The sequence below is a fragment of the Molossus molossus genome, unplaced genomic scaffold (assembly GCF_014108415.1).
Source record: "Molossus molossus isolate mMolMol1 unplaced genomic scaffold, mMolMol1.p scaffold_m16_p_1, whole genome shotgun sequence".
NCBI classification, from domain to species: Eukaryota; Metazoa; Chordata; class Mammalia; order Chiroptera; family Molossidae; genus Molossus; species Molossus molossus.
This window is the reverse complement of record NW_023425344.1, coordinates 130,823,701-130,844,143: the sequence shown is the minus strand read 5'-3', so window position 1 is coordinate 130,844,143 and position 20,443 is coordinate 130,823,701. Positions and strand designations below refer to the sequence as shown.

Here is a 20,443-nt window from a genome sequence, read left to right as displayed (position 1 = left end):
TACTCTGAGATCTCTAAGACTACCCTCAAGCCTATTTTTGACAGCTTCTGTTGTTTACAATCTCCTTCATCCTGAATTAACAGGGAAGAATAGAAAGTTGCCAGAAAAATCAGGCTTAAAATTTAAATCATCTGATATGTTTTGTTCCTTACAGCCAGTTGATTAAAATAATCCTTTAGATTCTTGTCTCTGTGTAGGGTTTGACTGGCATAATATACCCTATTATGCATACCATTGTCAAAACAGTCTTTCTGAGTACTAATTAGATTTTTTTTTGGTACATGCTCCTAGCGGGAACCGAACCTGGGAGTCTCTGGTCCACAGGCCAATGTTCCAACCGCTGAGCCAAATTGGCCAGGGCCTAATTAGATTTTTGAGCAAAGAGGGAGAGAGAGGGGACATCTTTTTCAGGGTACAAAATATATACTGTATAGTATATGTACTATCCTGAAATGCCTGTATTGCTCCAAGTTTCTGCTTTCTTCTTACACTATTTTCTTTGACCTGAAATGCAGTTTTTTGTTACCTATAAAAAATCTTAGTTATGCCTTGGCCGGTTTGGTTCAGTGGTTAGAGCATCGGCCCAAGGTCCAGAGAGACTCGGGTTCGGTTCTCGCTAAGGGCACGTACCTCGGTTGCAGTTTGTCCCCGGCCCCAGTTGGGGTTGTGGAAGAGGCAACCACTCAATGTGTCACCTTCATGCCGATATTTCTCTCTCTCCCTCTCTTCCCCTCTCTCCCTCCCACTCTATCTGAACAAAAATGGAAAAATGTCCTCGGGTGAAGATTAAAAAAAAAAAATCTTAGTTATTTTAAAGTCTAGCAAAGATTTTTTTCTCTTCTTGAAGTCTTACCTATCAACCCTAACTAAAATCCCTTCTCTGAACTCCTAGCTGATACTACTCATTGAGGTGTAACAAGACTTCTATCATACTTGGAAGATGATGAGAGGTTCTTTTCCCAATGAGATTCCAGTAGAGTTTCATATCTTGAGTTTCTCCTTAGCAGAGCACAGCAAATATAGGGAGTGCACAAATATTTAATAATTGGTTTACTCATGAATTTTTTTTATAAAATTGCTTGGTAGTCTCTACCCGAAGTACTATCTACCCGAAGAAGGCATTAATTGTATAAGCTTCTTAACTGTTCGTTGAACCCAGGACCACTTACTTTTGAGTTTCTAATTACTCTTGTGTACATAGTTGGGCCACTAGACAATAACTGTTGGATTTGCGGATGGGTGTGTGAGTTTGGGAGAAGGAAATAAATGTATTACTAGACTTTTAAAATGGTTGCCTTTTCTGTTTTAAAATAGTATGCTTCTTGTTACTGTATTCATAGGGTGGTATTGGTACAAGTATACTTACTTCTCTTCTCTTTAAAACAGTACATAAAACTGACGTGATATTGAATAGAATCTCTGGAAGTGTGACCTAGGACTCTGCATTTTAACTAAGCCTCACTTGAGGTGCTTATGAAGGAGCTGGTGGTGGTGGTAGTGATGTTAATAATAGTGGCAATCATGATAATGATTGTGATATTCTACTTTTGAAGGCTTTTATGTGCCCCAGTGGTGCACTCTTCTAGGCAGTTTACAACTATTAATTTACCTACGTTCATAGTAAGCCTATGTGGTAAGATGCTGTTATGGCCATTTTTCAGGTGGAGAAACTAAGGCAGAGATAAATTAACTTATGACCAAAATAATTATCTTATAAACATGGTAAAAATTCATGAAAAGAGGGAGCATATTTTTTTGGTTGATAAAAAAACAAAAACAAAACAGTTTCTAAAGGATTACTGTGAATAATGTCAATGATAATAAATAAACTGGTTTTTATATACTATATTTGTATATCAATATGCCAATTCTGGATAGTCTTCCTCAACAACTAGACCTAAATATACCCTATATTGCTTTTAGGAAGTCAGTCACAATTCTAGGTGAAAAAGTAAGTACATACACACAAACTTAGCACTTGAGGAAAACATTAAATTATTACAATTTCTAATAACATCATATGCTTTTGAGACAACTGCCCTTATCTTAATGAATACATACTCAAATATTTATACACATACATATATGTTTACTATATATGTATATTTGCATATATATTATACTGAGATACTACTTTGTGAACAAATGAAATATAAGTAAAACTCCTTAACCATATAGTTTTTGCTTTACTAACATAAGATAAATCTTGATTTTTATATGATAAAATATTTTATTCTGTCTTTAATAATGGATGGTACGAATATTTTATGTCCTTTGGCTCATAGGCTAGACAGTAGGGTGTTGGGGGAATGTGCAATGGTTGTAATGATGGTGGAGTAGAACTAATTTGTTCAGTGTCATTGCCTGTTCAGAAGAGTTTTGGTGAGTGATTTTAGGTGTTGCTAATGAGTGCTCTGACTTTTGAACAGTAGAATTTAAAAGTATGTTACATTTTAGTAGAAATGTTTTATGAGTTATGACTGAATAGACAATGAAATATATATTGAGTTAGTGGCCAACTTTTATCCTTGCAACTAAATCTAAACAGTGTTACAACTATTTATTTTTATATTTCCTACTTACAAATTATCTAAATTTCTCTTGCTGCCTGTTTATATATAGTTGGGATGAGTTATATTACCTAAAGCAGTCAAGATAAAACCTTTTATTTCTTACACTATCCATGTAGCATGCTTAAATTGCTAGACAGTCTTATGAAAAATGGATAAAAATAGGCTGCTAGGACATGAAAGAAAAATAGATATTATGCCATGATAAATTCTAGGCTATTCTGTTTTTTAGGAAGTTTTGATAAAATTTTATATAATCTTCAAACTCACATTCTTAGTCTGTAAGAGCTAGGTAGGAGACTTAATGACTGCCTTACAGCTTATAAAGAGAGAGATCAGGTTTAAATTAATCACACACAACCTTTCCCTACTTTGTGAATTGGTTCTTCGCATTTTCTGGGGCTGATGATCTGAATATTTGAGATTAGTATGGAAGTTAAAAAGTTGAAATCTTTAATAAAATCATAACTCTTTCTGAGGCATGTCTATTTCCTTGAAGTTAAAAAAACATTTGTTCTTAAAGGGTCTTGATTTTGCTGCTGACTTTGCTGTGTGATTTTGGACAAATAATGTCCTATTATTGGACCTGTTTCTCCATTTATAAAATGAAAGATAGTATTACATTATAAAATTTTTATAATAGATTAGTAGAATATATATAAGATTATATACGAACACATAAGCCCATTGATAAGTCATTTGCTGCTCAACATTGCTGGGATATGAAACTAGTTTTGTCATGTAGATGCATTATTGATAATGTTATTCATACTAGGGGAATCATTCTTTGCTTTTTAATTCATGATTTTGTTAACCTAATACTGTAGTGAGTTTTCAGGGTTATTTTTTGTATTAAAAATTAAATTACTGCCATGATGATTGGAATCATTAGGATGAATGTCATGAACAAATTTAGAATTGCTTCTCTTATCCTGAAAGCCTGATTTATATATATTCATGCTCCTCTATAATTTAATTTGGCTAAGGAATTTATCTTTGCTTTTTTTATCTTCTTCCAGAGTGAGGACATACATACGTTCATTGCCACATTCTATATTTAATTAATTTTTGCTTTGTGGATTTCATCAGACTAAATAAGAATAAAATGGTTGTATATTTTCTGCTTTTAAAATGCTTCTTGATAAAATGTCTTCTCAGATCAGCCCCACCTGTGACAAATATAATCAAACAATTTAAACTGCCCCAATGTATGTTTATTTCTTGGAAATCTAACCATGAGCTGTTTCCCCCCACACTCCGCTGTCAATTTTTAGATTATAAACTCTTTTTTTTTCTTTCAGTTTTATTTTTGTTACAAATGTTTCTCCTTTGTCCCCGCTAGACACCCTCCTCCCCATCCTACCCCCACCCCACTCCTCCAGTATTGTTGTCTATGTCCATTGGTTACACATACATGTATATAAATTTTTGGTTTTAGATTATAAACTAAGGAGTTTAACTTCTCCTTTGTATCTCATAGTAGCCAGGAAGGAACTCTCTTAGTTTCTGAATAGTTTATAAATGTTATTGATATTGAGGATTTGGGATTCAAATTATTGGATAGAATGGAATAAACCTATTTCTAGAATATCAAACTGTTTGGAGTCAGTGTGATTAACTCAAAGACATAGCAGTTTTGCTAAGCTCCAGGTTTTGTTCCAAAGTCAGTTTCTCTTGATTAACCATTAAGAGATTATTCACTGTATATTCTCTCTCATATATTACCATAGTATCAGGTTATTGATATGGGAAAGTCTGTTGGAATAGAAGTGCATATGGATAGAAGTGCGTGTACATGTACACAAGTCCTCCTGTATATATCTATGAGAGAGCAAGAGAGCGGGCACACAGAGTATTTGGGGTACATGTTATGTTTAGCATTTTAATTGGAATTTTATATAACTATGTGCACTGAATATTAGAGTTATTATAGTTGACATTCATAAAGTTTTTAATCAGTGATATTTTAAGAAGATAAGAATATGCTTTTCTTTCTTTTCATGCTTTCATTTCAGCTCTGTTGTATATTTGCCAAACACTTAAATTCTATAGGATACATAACTATTGAAATGGACTAACTTATAGATGGGCAGAAATGATATGAGGCTATAAGGTATATCTTAATATGTGGGAAAATTTTAATATGCTGAATATTTTTAAAGTATCAAAACAGAGACTGTAAAACTGAACTATCATAAAGCCTAATAGCCGAAAGTCATATATAGTTGACAGGCTTTAAAAGGATTAGCTATAAATAATAATTAAGAGAAAAAGAGCCTAAATGGGTGCAGAAAAGGGGCTGAGCCGTTTTGCATTATAATTAGAAGTCCATAAGCATAAATTTTGTCTCAATGCAAAGAATAATCTTTGCAGGGAGGGCATGTTTCTTCAGTGTAACCTTGAACTCTGATGGTATGTGCTTCTAAAAGCAGTTGATAATGTAATAAATATTTTATGAATATAGATGATATTGTCAAAGTGTATCCAAATATTACTGTTAGTTTTAAGTCAATATTTGACAGAATTTAAATTTGTGACTATAATATATTGATAGATACATAATTGTATAAATCATGTGTCAATTTTGGTTACAGAATAATAGTGTCAACTCTTTTTGGAAGTTTCAAAGTTTACTTAAAAGTGTTCTTTGAATATATTATAATTTTAGAGGGTTTTTGTTTGGTTTTGGTTTTATTTTATCCTAGCATTCTTAAACATAATATTATGACTGCTTGAAAAGAGGTAAATCAAAATCATTCACTTTGTTTTGAGTTTAGAGTCATTGCTCATTATCAGTTGGTGGGTGTGGAAACAACTTAATAAAGTTTGGGTAATTTAGTTTCAGTCTAAATTCTCAACTGGCAATTGGCCGAAAACTCCTATCTGAAGAAGTGAGCATCCAAATGTCATTTTGTGATTTGGCTACTGTCTACTTGACATAGCAAGGCCCTATCAAGAAAAACTAATGGAGTGACTAACTATCAAAAGAAAATCAATGGTAAGAGTTTTCACTTAAATTATAATGTGTGTGTGTGTGTGTGTGTGTGTGTGTGTGTAAAGCATACCAATTTATTATATTTAAATAAAGATTTTAAAACTTTTAAAATTTAGGACATAATTAATGCCAAATGTTTGAACTTATTTCTGTGACTTACATTTGTAATAAACTGTATGCAAAGAATGGTTTTATAGATAAGAGATTTTATATGCTTAATGTTGATAAAAATAGTAATAAAAATTTGAAAAATTAGTTATACAGTTCATGTTAGTTTAAGAACTTCAGTTCTTTGTAGTTCTGCTGTAATTATTTATCTTTAAAAATAGCATATTATAGCCCTGGCTGGTTTGGCTCGGCGGTTCGGCTAAGGGCATGTACCTTGGTTGTAGTTTGTTCCCGGTCCCTGTTGGGGTTGTGTGGGTGGCAGTCACTTGATGTGTCTCTCTCACATTGATGTTTTTCTCTCTCTCTTCCTCCCTTTCACCTTCCTGCTCTATCTGAAGATAAATGCAAAAATGTCCTCGGGTGAGGATTAAAAAAAAGTTTATATTATAAATACCACTTGAGTGAAGTTTAACTTAAAAAAATATACCGAACCACATGTATCTATTAATTGCATAGATGCTTCATACTTAAACTAGATGTCATAACTTTTACAGTACAGTAGTCTGCTGATTTCTGTTTTGTTCTTACTTCCCCTATAAAATTATAGAGGGGGGAAAGAAAATATATAATAATACCGCTTAGTTTAATATTGGCTTTTAAAAAATGTATTATAGCTACTGTAACTCTGAAAATACTAAATTCTTAAGATTACCTAAAATAAAGTGAGATAGGGATTCATAATATAGCACAGTATCAAATTTTGGTGGTATAATCAGACAGTTCTCCCCTGCTTTACATGTTTGCACTGAGAATATAATTCAAACGTGGCTACATTTTTATATGCTTCAGGTGACCTTAAACTTAATATTTTTGTTCTCATTGTTTTTGGTTGCTACTTATCTTTTTATTTAGACATTGGTGTCCTATCAGATCCACAGTTAGTTAACTTTGGACAGGAGTGGAAATAGTAGCTTCAAAAGACTGAAATCTAAAATTGCTGTTTATCAGAGTTTATGCTAGTGTTTCCAGGGACATAGTAGCTTTGTGATAACTGGATAATGGGTGATGAAGGTCAGATATAAGTAACAGATTGTGATTCTGTTGTCAAATTTATGATTTTTGAGATTGATATAGTTTGAGTAATTTTTCTTGCTCTGTCAGATATGTCTAAATGATGTTAATTGAATGTGACCATGTTCATAACTGTTTTCTAGCGCTAAATAACAAACACGTCAGGAAAAGCACATGTGACAAGTACCTAGCATAGCACCTTTTATCCTGTAAGCATTCAAATGTTGACAGTGAACTCAGTATTCTAGATGGCAACATTAGTCCTTCAATCCATTTATCTAGTAATTCAAATTTTTATAGATTGTCTGCTGTTTACCATTAATTCACCTTGGTGCTGAGGATAAAACAGTGTAGTTAAAAACAGATATTTCCTAATTGCTCTTGAACTTACAGTGTAGATGTTAATAACAATGTAGATAAAATTACATAGATAAATGTAAAATGTAAGTAGAGTCAGTACTATGTAAAGATAAGTCACTATGAGTATAGAAGCAATATGGTCGGTGTGTAAATAAAGCATAGAACCCCCACATTTCTTTAAAGTGAATTGATAACTCTTTTTTTTTGGACTTTTTAAGTTTGTACTTCTATTAAATGAGTATCTCCTAAACAAGGCATGCTGAAAGACTAAATTCTAACCATGGAGAAATATAGTTTTTTATGCTATTATTCTGTTTTCTTAGATTTCTTATAACAAAGCCTTGTCAAATAACATTCTTATTTGAGAATTTCACTTATGACAGGGAATTCTTGTAGGGTCCTTTTTAACATTTCAGGAGTAAAGGCAATGAATGATAAGTTAATTGTAGGATGTTAATTTTTTTCAACTGAATTAAGTTAATTGTAGGATGTTAACCATAAAATAAGTGCTGTCCTCTACATAGCAACTGTATTCCATTCTAGTATCAAGACAATACAGGGATTTATTTATCACTCATTTTATATTGTTGAGTTGTTACATGTAGACATTAAAACATTTTTTTTATCCTCACTTGAGGACATTTTTTCATTTTTTGTTCAGGTAGAGTGGGAGGGAGAGAGAGGAACAGAGAGAGAGAGAAACATCGATGTGAAAGGAACACACCGAGTGGCTGCCACCCGCACGACCGACTAGGGCCGGGGACAAACTGCAACCGAGGTATGTGCCCTTAGAGGGAACCGAACCCGGGTCTCTCAGGACTGCAGGCCGACGCTCTAACCGCTGAGCCAAACCGGCCAGGGCATTAAAACATTTTTCAAATTCATTTTTTAAAGAGAGAGGAAGGGAAAAGGGGAGAGAGAGAAAGAGAGAGAGAGAAAGAAACATCGATGTGAGAAAGAAACATCAATTGCCTTCTGTCCCACCCTCAGACCAGGAATCCAACTGTGAATCTTTGGTGCACAGGACAATGCTCCAAACAACTGAGCCACACTGGTCAGGGCTATACAGATATTTTTAATGGTAGTATGATTTTCTTAATCAACTTTTATCCTTTTGAAAGAAAATATAAAATGTTTTTTAATAAATTTATTTTAAGACATACATATTTATTAAATTAAAAAAATAAAATGGTAGAGCATTTGGATACCTAAATATTTACATTTTTTTCTGTAGGACACAGAATCTTGTCTAAGAGAGGTAAATTAGTGAAGTTTGAAAAATAAAGATGTTAATTGTTTTTGTTATATCTGTCAACACTTTCATTGAAGACTAGCTTTTTTAAATTTATTTGAATAAACAAACTGAATCAAAGCATGCAATCTCATAAGAAACTAAAATCAGAAAAGCTTCTTTTTATAATAGAAATGATCTTTCCCTAATTTACAACTAAAATATGTAAACCATTTAAATATTTAATAAATATGAATCCTTTTCAAATGGCAAAATCCAAATTAAGTCCATTGTTAACTTTTCCTCAGAATTATTATTTTGAATTTAATTTCTACAGTGACTTCTAAATCTTTTTCTGGCCTTACTCAAAAGAAGGTTATCAACCTCACTTTTAAGTGTTCTGATAAGATCTAAGCTCAGATACCTATGCAGTTATTCTTGTCAGGGCTGGGAGAAAGATGCCCTTCCTACATGTCCCAGAAGCAGTGCAATGCCGTGACGTTTCTTTGATAGCTCTTTTTGAGTCTGTACTGTTAGCTTTTATTGGTCCATGATGTCAGGTGGAGAATTGGGTATTTAACCACATAAAGATATTTAAAACACATAGATATGTGAACATCACAGATAGAAAATGATACATAGCATTTCTTTTATGAAAAGAATGAAAAATGACCCTTGTTTATAAGCAAAGTAATGTCTATCAATAGTTATCATTTTTTAAGTATATAATTTTTTAGTATAGCAAAAAATACAACATCTGATTGGGTTTAGTGTATGTTGTAATATAATGACTTCTGGTTTTAATTTGGGGGTTACTACTGTCAGAAGAAATGGTGATTAACAATTGTATGGAATTGCAAGTTTGAGAAAGGAATTTGTTCTATGTTAATCCTCACCTGAGTATATTTTTTGCATTTTTTAAAGAGAAAGTAGAAGGGAGGGGGAGGAAGGGAGAGAGAGAAAGAAATAGATGTGAGAGAGACACATCTGTTGGTTGCCTCACACATGTGCCCTACCAGGCTGGGATTGACCTGCAACCCAAGTAGATGCCTTGACTGGGAATTGAACTCAAGACCCTTCGGTGTGCAGGCTGACACTCCAACCACTGAGCCACCCCGGCCAAGGCAAGAAAGGAAAATTATAATGAGAGTTATTATTAATAGTTGTGGAACGTAAAAGAATATTTTAAATTTAGTACAAGGAAGAAAATTTTAAATGTGGAAAATAAAATGGGCTGCTTTCCAAGGTTCATTCTTTTAAGAATCTGTGACAGACGTTTATGAGGAAGGAATTCTTGCTGATATAAATCACAGCATTATTTGAAGGAAATTTGTGGCACATCTTAAAAATGAACATACTTGTAGTAATGATATAAATATAAAAATATTTTACTATTATGTGATATATTACTAGAAATATTAAGCTACTACTTATAGTGGAATCTTAGCTAAATAAAGTTAAGAGATAAAAGAACAAATCCCATTCTGTAAATTTTTATTGACAGTCTGATGTATGTCAGGCATTGCAACATTGGGGGCAGATAAGACTGATGGGATAATTATAGTCTGTCAAGGAAGAAGGATATTAAATAAGTCATTATAACAGGTATAGTGTCTCATGACATTATAATAAAGAAGTTCTTTCTTAAGGATGCCTTGAGAATTGCTCATTATTTAATCAGTTTACTTTCCTCATGAAATGAGGTTATTTATTTTGACATAAGAATTGGACAAAATTCTTTGAGAATGGATCTTAGAAACTAGTAGAAACTGAATTAGTCTTTTTTTTTTAATATAGCTTATTTAAAACAAGAAACTGTTATAGAAAGGTCTTCAAGTTTCTGAGGTATGAAGAAATGTGAATATAAGCAGAACAAACTTATAATGCCTATCATATATATTATACATTATACAGATCACTTAATAAAATTATATGTAATACTGTTATCTAATAATTTCTGAGTTGTAGTGGTTAAGAAGTTGGCCTCTGGAGTCAAGCTGGATGCGTTTGAGTATTAATTCTGACACAGCTTTGCAGTCTTAGGAAAGTTGCATAACTCCTCTGCGTCCATTTCTTCATCTTTAAAATGGAGATCATAAGAGTACATACCTTATAGAAAAATAAATTATTCGATGCATATGAAATGCTTAGAATGATATCTAGCACACAGAAAGTGCTTATAGAAAGGGTTCCATATATTGTGTAGTTATAAATAACAATCGTGATAATTTCTTCATGTCAAAAATGTTCCATCTAATTCACAAAGTTGGACCAATTGAAATAATTGCAGAATGGTGCTTCAGATATATATGTTTATATATATAAAATACACATTATTTATATATATATTATCTTTACTGTATTACTGCTAAAGATAATCTTTATCTTAGCGAAACAAAACCACTGAAATTCTTGTGGAAGCTTTGGGAGCTCTTTAAGCAACAATATAACAGTTACTGAAAGGCCTCCATAGATTGCATATCTAGGACCAAGGTTATCTCAGTATTTTACCCAAACTTTAGTCTATCCTAGGCATCATGGAACTGATCCTTCTTGTTTAAGAAATGAAATAGAAAATATCTTCTCTTATTTACACCATGGAAGATAAGCCCAAATCAGTTTAGAATAAGTTTGGGAATAAAATGACCATGTTGATATTAAATATTCTTTTTCCTGCAGAAACCTCAACAAAGGAAAGGATTCCTTTCTATAATAGGTCTACATTATAGTTGTAAACTTAATCATAGATAACACTACTTGTTATTTTACTTACCTTACTAGGAAACAACTGTCTTAAGATGGTTATATATTATATTATCTACTTCTATATATAGTTTGTATAAATATTGTTAAATTTGTAAAAAATATTTTTATCTATACTTTTATCACATTCTTTATTTGATAGCCTAACAAAATGTTTTAAGAATGAAACAATTTTTGCTAAATAATTCTTGCTGAAAAACAACTTCAGGGTGAAATTATATTTGACATTTTCTTTGAATTATAATTCTATAGCTTATGTGTGTGTGTGTGTATATATAGAATTTATATATTTGTGGATCAATTTAATTTAATGATCATAAATGCAACTTTAATGAATTGCTTTCAGGTGAAACATTTTTAATTAAATCTAGAATTAGGTACTTTATATATAACCTAGTGTGTTTATTTTTGTTTGCAACAGAACTATTTTTTTCACTGTAACTTACTAATAATAGTGTCATGGTAATCAAACATGGTAATAGTGTCTGAAATCTAGTTTCTACTCTGCCACTAATAAACAGAGGGATTGTAGATAAATGAGCCAAATGAAATTATGAGAGGCCATCTTAGCATCTCAGTCTTCTCATTATATATGTACGTGTGTGTGCATATGTGTGCGCATATGTATACACACATATATGTGTATATTCGAAATTATTGCTCTAAACTGAAACAAAAACTAAGAATTCATTAAGTATTTTAATGTCTAAATATGCTAAGTAAAGAATTCTATTCTAAAAAAGTATTTTACATGATGCCTTCAAATTAAAATACATTATTGATTTTTATATGTATTTCAGGACTTCTCAAATATTCCTAATTATGTATTGTTCTTTAACTTCCAAGAGAAATGAAAATTTCTTTAGTCTGTCTAATGTCAAACTAATTTTCTTGTTATAAGATAAGCATTTTTTTTTTAATCTTCACTTCAGGACATTTTTGCATTTACCTTCAGATAAGTGAGAGTGAGAGAGGGAGGAAGAGAGAGACAGAAACATCAATGTGAGAGAGACACATCAGTTGGTTGTCACCCGCATGACCCCAACTGGGGCCGAGGACAAACTGCAACCAAAGTATGTGCCCTTAGTGGGAATCGAACCCAGGACTCTCTGGTCCGCAGGCCGATGCTCTAACTGCTGAGCCAAACCAGCCAGGACAAGATAAACATTTTTAATAAACATTTTCAACAGGTACCAATTATTTTTTTATATTTTTGGATGAATTTTTTATAAACCAGCTTTAAATAGCTACAGAAGTCTTAGCAACTCTTCTCTTTGCAACCCTATAAGGGCATTTCTAGTTCTGCACATAGTGTCATGAGTTCTCAGATTAATTTACTAATTCATTAAGAAGTAGACTATAGCCCTGGCCAGTTTGACTCAGAGGTCCTTGGATAGAAGAATCACAGGTTCGATTCCCTGTTGAGGGCACACACCTTGGTTGCAGGTTCAATCCCTGGCCCTGGTCCGTATAATACAGGATGCAACCAATCGATGTATCTCTCTCACATTGCTGTTTCTCTCTGTCTCACTCTCTCCCTCCTTCCTTCTCACTCTATCTTTAAAAAAAAAAAAAAAAAATCAATGGAAAGGTATCCTCGTGCAGATTAAAAAAAAAAAAAGTAGAGTATAGCTTTTTAAGGGAAAAAATAAAACAAGCATAATTTATGGTTATTCTCCTCCTCTTCTCCTCCTTCTCCCCTCCTCCTCCTCCTCCTCTTCTTCTTCTCTTCCTCTTCTTCCTCTCTCTCTCTTTCTTATTTGCTTTAACAAATGATCTCCCTAAATTGCTTAAACACCATTTACTCCTACTAAAGAGGAGAGGCATAATTGGGAGCTGCTATGTTTTTCAGCTCTGCATTAGTGTTAAAGATCTGTGCCCTGACAGGTTTCAAGTCAAATGAACATTGGGTGGAAAATGCTATATCTGGCTAACCATAAGAAGTTGGTTGGTTTGCCTATTGAACTATTAGGTGCTACTATAGTCTTAATTAGAATATTTTTTATATAAAAATTAAAGAGTTAAAGTAGATGCCTTTTATAGGCTTAATAGAAGATTTAAGAACACCTGTATTGCAAGCTACTACATTTTAAATGTTAAAATGTAACAAGAGCATTGGATGCAAACATTTTTTGGACACAGATGATAGTATTTACATTTATGAATTATTTAGAGGAAGTATTAACATGCAACCATATGAAAAAAGATTGACATTTATAAGAAATAAAATTAACATCAAGAAAACTTTTTTCCATGATTTATGCTGTAAAGTAATTTTTATAAGGGGAAGAATAAGCGATGACTGACTGCTGTTTGGTGGAGGTACAGGTGGTGGAATATGCAAGGGGTGTAGGGAAGTGTTTCGGGTTTAAATGTATTTCTGCCATATACTTTATGTATTAGAAATTTATTTAAATTTTTAAGAGGAGCATATAAATGCAAATATATCTGTTGATTTTAAACTTTTATCTATCATTCATTTGAATACCTGAGTACCTACTAAGTATAAAATATTGTACTGTTTTATACTTAGCATAATAAGGCTGTAGCACTCCGCTTCCTGTTACTTAGCTGAAACCAATCAGTCTTATTTGGAGAAAGGAATATCAGTTATTTAGAAAAGAGTCATTTTGAAACATGGGACAGTTTTTGAAAATGCAGACCCAAGTAATATGTTCCACTAAAATCAGAAGGCAGCATGAGTTTATTGAGATATGAAGAAGAGAAGAAAATATGAAAATAAAATAATTTGCTTCCCATTGGTTCAGTGTACTCTACAAACTGTCTTATCTTTTATTTGCTAGTTTATTTGGGGTACAAATTATTTTATTTTTATGAAATTTTGTTTCCTAAAGTAATGTTGGATTAAAATTTACAAAAATTTTTCTTTACAAATATACATATACACAGTAACAATATGTATAAGTCAAACTTAATTTTTAAATGAGTCATTTAGAATGTGGTCACATCTATGCCAGTCACAGGGCAATCTGTTGTATCTTTTGTATCCTTTGTTTAGGTCATGAATGGTTGGTATGTAGGAGGGTGGTAGGTAACAGTTCTATTTTTATTTATACTAGTATATATTTGGATTAATAGATCATGTTCCAGGGGCCTGATTTTTTTTTAAATTGTGAAAAAATCAAACATACACAAAAGAAGAGAGACTTGTGTAGTAAATTCCCTATATCTATGGCCCAGATTTAACAATTAGCAAAAATTTCCCACATTTGCTTCATCTACTTCTTTTTTTCTCAGATATTTTAAAACAGATCCCAGACCTCATCTTTTAACTCCTATATTCTTCAGTATGCGTTTCTTAAAAAAAAAAAATTCTTGTATACCCATACCTTGTCACATTAAACAAAATAAACAATAATTCTTTATCACTTGGTATTATTTCTCTATTCAGTTCCCCTGTTGGATTAAAAATCTCATTTTACATGTGGTTTGTTCATTCAGAATCCAAACAAGATTCATACAGCATTTGATCATTAGAACTGTTCTATAATTAAAATTTCTTTTCTTCCCCTTCACCATTTTACCTTTTCCCTCTTTCACCTCTGCCCTCCTTCCCTTCTCTTCCTCTTTCTTGTCCTTCCTGTGCATTACTTATTAAGAGAAACTGGGTAAGCTGTCCCATAGAAAATTTCTCATTCTGGATTTTTCTGTTAGCTTACCTAGTTAACTTATTTCTCTAACCTCTAAATTTCCTGTAAATTAAAAGTTAGCTTACAACACTTACTAGACTCAAGTTAAGCATTGATTTTAGTTTTAGGGGAGGGTTGACAGGGATAATTTATACATGGGGTTATTCCTTAATATTGCAACACATCACGGAGCACAAGACATTTACTGTCACACTTTCAGCAGTGTTAAAATTGGTCAGTGGTGACGGTACAGTCTCTCTACTGAGAGTTTTCCATCAACCTTTCCTTCATTTGCTAATTGTTCTCTGAATCAATTCTATCATTAGGTTTTGAAAGATAATGAATCAGCTGCCCTTTCCACATTTATTAGTGAGAATTCATCTATAAAGAAGAAACTTTTTTCATAAACTATAGGTTTTTGATATTTGTTAATTCTCACCTGAGGATCTTTTTTCCATTGAGTGAAAGAGAGGAAGGGAGGGGAGAAAGAAAGAGAGAGAGAAAAACATTGATATAAGAGAGACATATCGATTGGCTGCCTCCAATTGCATACGATTGCACAAGATTGGGGTGGGGATCGAACCTGCAATTCAGGTACATGCCCTTGATTGGAAATAGAACCCAAGACTCTTCGGAGCACAGGCCAATGCTCTAACCACTGATCCCACTGGCCAGTATGAAACCTGGTGCTTTTCATATCTCTTAAATACCTAGGTATCCAAGAGTAACTTTGTATACAAGGAATACATAGCATTTAAGTACCCGTGTAATTGTAGGTTTTTGTAAAATATATTTCTTATTTGATTTTTATGAACATTGTCAGTATTAGATTAGCTTTATATAGTCAACATGTACAATGTTGATCATATATAAGTTGAGCACCTTTTCCTGGTCCTACTTGGTCAGATATTCTGCTTTGTGATGAATCATTGGTGATGAGCTCAGCTTGGAGGGATAGAATTTTTTATTGGGTTAGCAGATGAACAACATCACCTAGCAGAGTAAAAGCCTTTAGGTGGGGATGATTTTATATTGCTAGAATCATAAACTTAAGTTCAGTGATAAAACAATCAACATTTTTATTATATTTATTGGGATAACATTGGTTAATAACATTATATAAATTTCATGTATGTACTACTTTATAACATGACATATATATACACTGTATTGTGTGCTCACCACCCGAAATCTATTCTCTTTCAGACACCATATATTTGACCACCTTTACCCTCTTGTCCTTCTCCCTCCCCCATTTCCCTCTGGTAACTACCTTTTTGTTGTCTGTACCAATGAGTTTGGGGTTTTTGTTTGTTTGTTCCTTTTTGTTTTATATTCCATATATGAATGAAATCATATGGTTCTTATCTTTCTCTATGTGACATTTCATTTAGCATAATACATTAAAGATTCATCCATGTTATCACAAATGGCAGTATTTCATCTTTTCTGTGGCTGAATAGTATTCTATTACATAATACATGCACCACATCTTTTTATTTTTAGTTTATTCAATAATCACCACTAACTTTATTTTATTTAATACTGTTAATGAAGAAAAGTAAAATCATATTTTATTTTTAGGTGACATGATTAAGAAAATATGGCAACTTTAAAACCATTTATAAACAACAAAAATTTAATAATTAAGTGCTGTATATACTATGTCTTTATATCAGCTTAAAAAAAATCCTGGCCGGTTTGGCTCAGCGGTTAGAGCGTTGGCCTGTGGTCTGGAGAGTCCCGGGTTCGGTTCCCGCTAAGGGCACGTAGCTTAGGTTGCAGTTTGTCCCTGGCCCTGGTTGGGTCGTGTGGGTGGCGACCACTGGGTGTGTCCCTTTCATGTCACTGTTTCTCTCTCTCTCTGTCTCTCTCTCTCACTCTATCTGAATAAAATATCAAAAAATATCCTCGAGTGAGGATTAAAAAAAAAAAAAAAACATAATGGGAGAAGAACCCATTCAGTATTGTAACAACAAAAAAAAGTACTTAAATTTGAAGAAGATGTTAGACATTTCTGAAAAAAATTAACATCATGGAAAACATTTTTTAAGATTCAGATAAATGGAGAGAAACTGTTTCTGAATCATGAGAATATTGGCAAATTATATGACTATAAGTAATTTATGGACATTTAGGTTTACTTCTCACTTTCAAAATTTCTAGTGATTTTTTTTATTGGAATTCTACAGTGAGGGGAGGTTTCACCCTATTTATATCAGAAACAGTTTTTAAAATCCTTACCTAAGGGTATGTTTCCATTGATTTTTGTTTTTTGTTTGTTTTTTTTTGAGAGAAAGAAGGAATAACATCATTTGGTTTCTTCCTGTATGCCGTCTGACCAGGGATTGAACTGCAACCTTATGTATGTGCTCTGACTGGGAATTGAACCCACAACCTTTTTGGTGCATGGGACAGTGTTCCAACCAGCTGAGCTACCATGACATATATCAGAAACATTTTGAAGCATCCGTGTCTAAACCATGGTAATGATACAGAAATAGATGTGTAACCCTATAGATAGTAGAAGGGAACTTTTTTACCTCTCACAGATTTAAATATAAATTTTACTTGAACCATTGACTTCTTGGTCAGTGAGAGGCAAGAGAAAGGCCCTTCGTCCTGTGACTTATGTAAATTCCTGTGCTTGACTTAACGACCACAGACCACAGGTTCTATTGCCCCTGCTTGCATGCCACCCTGGTTTCTTCCAATGTCAAATACAGATATGAAATCAGCCCCTTTACTAATTTCAAAAATTTACTTAGCATTATATGCGTTTAAAAACTGAGTAGGTTTTTCTTACTCTTTGAGTAAAACATTACTGTCCACATCCATGCTCTTTTTCTACTCACAAACTTTCCTAAATTAATACAGTTGCCTTCTTAAGGGGAATTCTGAAAAGGAAACTCTCTCTCCATCTTGTAAAACATGGTTTACTGGAGCATTATGAGGAATCCAAAATTAGTCCTGTCTATATACAACACCTTAATATATGATTAAGTATTATTTCCTAAAGGAAGGCTATTTACAGGATATTCACTCAGTAGTATTTAGGCAGTAGCATTCAGTGATATAACTATAAGACTGATTAGATGAATAAATGTTTTCATTCTTCTGTTACAGCCATAGGAATTAAAAAGAAAACTAGAGTAGAAAATACTTTTTCATCTCATATTGAAAGCATTAGTAGAATTCACCAAGGTAAATATGTATTTGAATATTAAAAATGTTTGTACTAAAATATTATAATTAAAAAGATTACAGAAAGTTGTGGAAAATATCTACTTCAACTGTTACAAAGAAAATACTTGCTATAAAAATTTATATTATTGCAGAATATGCACATTGAGAATCAAGATCCTAATATATAAATGAGAAAAATACGACAGTTAAGATTTGAAAATAAATATGCAAATAAAAAAATATTAGGGAAAACATTTACTCATGCACTTCAAAGTTACAAAATAAATGACTTTGAGAAATAGTTTTTCATTCTTTTATAGGAGCCAAATTTTTAAAGAAGAAATCTGATATTGTCAAGATAAGCAGTGATACCAAACTTTTAGGAAGAAATACAGGAATATATGATGAGACATACAGTCATGTTCAGATATTTCACTTGTAGGAATTCAGATATAAATATTTTGCTAATTATAAAGCATTTATGTACAAAATTGCTCAGTTTAGACTAATATAGAACATTAATATAAAATATTATTGTCTTAAATTATTAATTTTTGAAGACTCTAGAACAACTGTCCAATGGAACTTTCTGTGTTGATAAAAATATTCTGTAATCGATACTGTTCAGTAGTGGTAGCAATTAGCCACTTGAAATATGGCTTGGGCAACTGAGGAACTGAATGTTTAATTGAAAAAAATGTTTTTGTTTTCTTTATTGATTTTAGAGAGAGAGGAAGGGAGAGAGAGACAGAAACATCAATGAGAGAGAACATTGGCCGCCTCCTGCATGCCCATCACTGGGAATCAGGCCCACAACCTGGGCATATGCCCTGATCAGGAATCGAATCTGTGACCTCTTTGTGTGTGGGTCGACGCTCAACCACTGAGCTACACGAGCCAGGCCTGAATTTTAAATTTTATTTAACATTATTTAAATTTAAATACTCACATGGGGCTAGTAGCCACAGTATTGAACAGATCTCACTTATTTGTGGAATAAAATGAACCAAACAAACTGATGAACAAAATTGACCCAGAGACATAGAGGTGGGGTACAGACTGACAAGCCTCAGAGAAGGGGAAGTTGGGGGGGGGGGATAAATCACAGAACTTATATGCATGTATGCATGACCAATGGACATAGACAACAAAGTTGGGGATGCGGTGGGAGTGATGGGGAGGAGGGTGTCAATGGGGGACAAAGGAGAAACATCTGTAACAAAAACAAATTAATTAAAAAAAAACAGTTCCGTTCTAAAAATATGGAGAAATATTAAGTGTAAGTGAAAATATATTAGTAAGTTTATATGCTATGACTACAAGCATGTAAATGCCTATATATACATATGGGAAATTATATAATTAAAATATTTATATTAATATTGAAGGAAATGGATAATTTTTTTTAATGCTGTTTGAAAGAACAAGTAAAAATAATACAGTACTCCAGTATTGCACTGTTCAGTATGGTGGCCACTAGCTGGACATGAAGATTTAAATTTAAATTAAGTAAAATTTAAAATTTAGTTCCTCAGGGGGCTAAGAGACAACCTTATCACAAGAGTTAAAAGAATCCAGAGTTGAAAGCTTGTGTAAACAAGCCTTATTAATGTCTTTACTAATTTACTACTCAAACCCAAGCTCTAGATTCCTCACTAACAAATACCCAAACCTTGCTTAGATTCCTTTCTAATGAACACTAATTTTCTTTTGTCCTGTCAATTTCTTAAATATATATTGTTTCTTTGTCTAAAAAATATAAAAATCTGCCCTGGCCGGTTTGGCTCAGCGGCTGGAGCATCAGCCTGCAGTCCAGAGAGACCGGGGTTCGGTTCCCACTAAGGGCCCATACCTCGGTTGCAGTTTGTCCCCGGCCCTGGTTGGGTCATGCGGGTGGCAGCCACTTGATGTGCCCCTTTCATGTCGATGTTTCTCTTCCTCTCTCTCCCTCCCTCTCTGTCTGAACAAAAAATGGAAAAATGTCTTCACGTCAGGATAAAATATATATATATATAAAATCTGCCTGGTTCATTCATCTCTCTTGAGTCTCATTTTATGATCAAATCATCATGTTTTGATTCTCCCGTATACACATATTAAATTATTTTTCCTCCCGTTAAAAAAAAAAATTTAGTCTGCACACTAGCCCACATTTAAGTGCTCAACAGCAAAATGGCTAATGTTCACTCTTCTTTTGATAGAGTCTCCTCTGAACATTTCTACCATCATAAAAAGTTCTGTTGTTACAGTGCTACAGAAATAACTGATGGAAGGAATATACTAGAACAAGTCATTGATAATTTATTAGTCGATAATTTCTAAGGGCAGAAATGAATTAAAACTGGAAATTAGACTCCGCAAAAAAGTGTAGGGAACAGTATCATAAGACCCTACACTTGTGACCTAGGTCAGAACTTCATTAAGTATGGGTAGCAGATTAGTGCTGGTTTTATCAGTCCATCACTAAATGCTTACTCAATTTTAGTACTTGTTTACAAACTAATATATA

At 32.9% G+C, this 20,443-nt stretch overlaps 1 protein-coding gene across 14 annotated transcripts in view; it reads left to right on the top strand.

Annotated features, from left to right (window-relative positions):
- The window catches only part of ZEB1 (zinc finger E-box binding homeobox 1), a 273,742-nt gene that overhangs the window by 66,315 nt on the left and 186,984 nt on the right, over positions 1-20,443 (top strand). For 11 of the 14 annotated variants that reach the window (XR_004959538.1, XR_004959542.1, XR_004959540.1 and 8 more), the window contains exons 2-3: positions 5,410-5,568; positions 17,043-17,234. The exons of 2 other annotated variants lie outside the window; for them this stretch is intronic. The gene's annotated coding sequence lies outside the window, so the exon portion shown is untranslated. The remainder of the gene's footprint in view (positions 1-5,409; positions 5,569-17,042; positions 17,235-20,443) is intronic. One more of the 14 variants, XM_036262012.1, reaches the window with a different exon arrangement.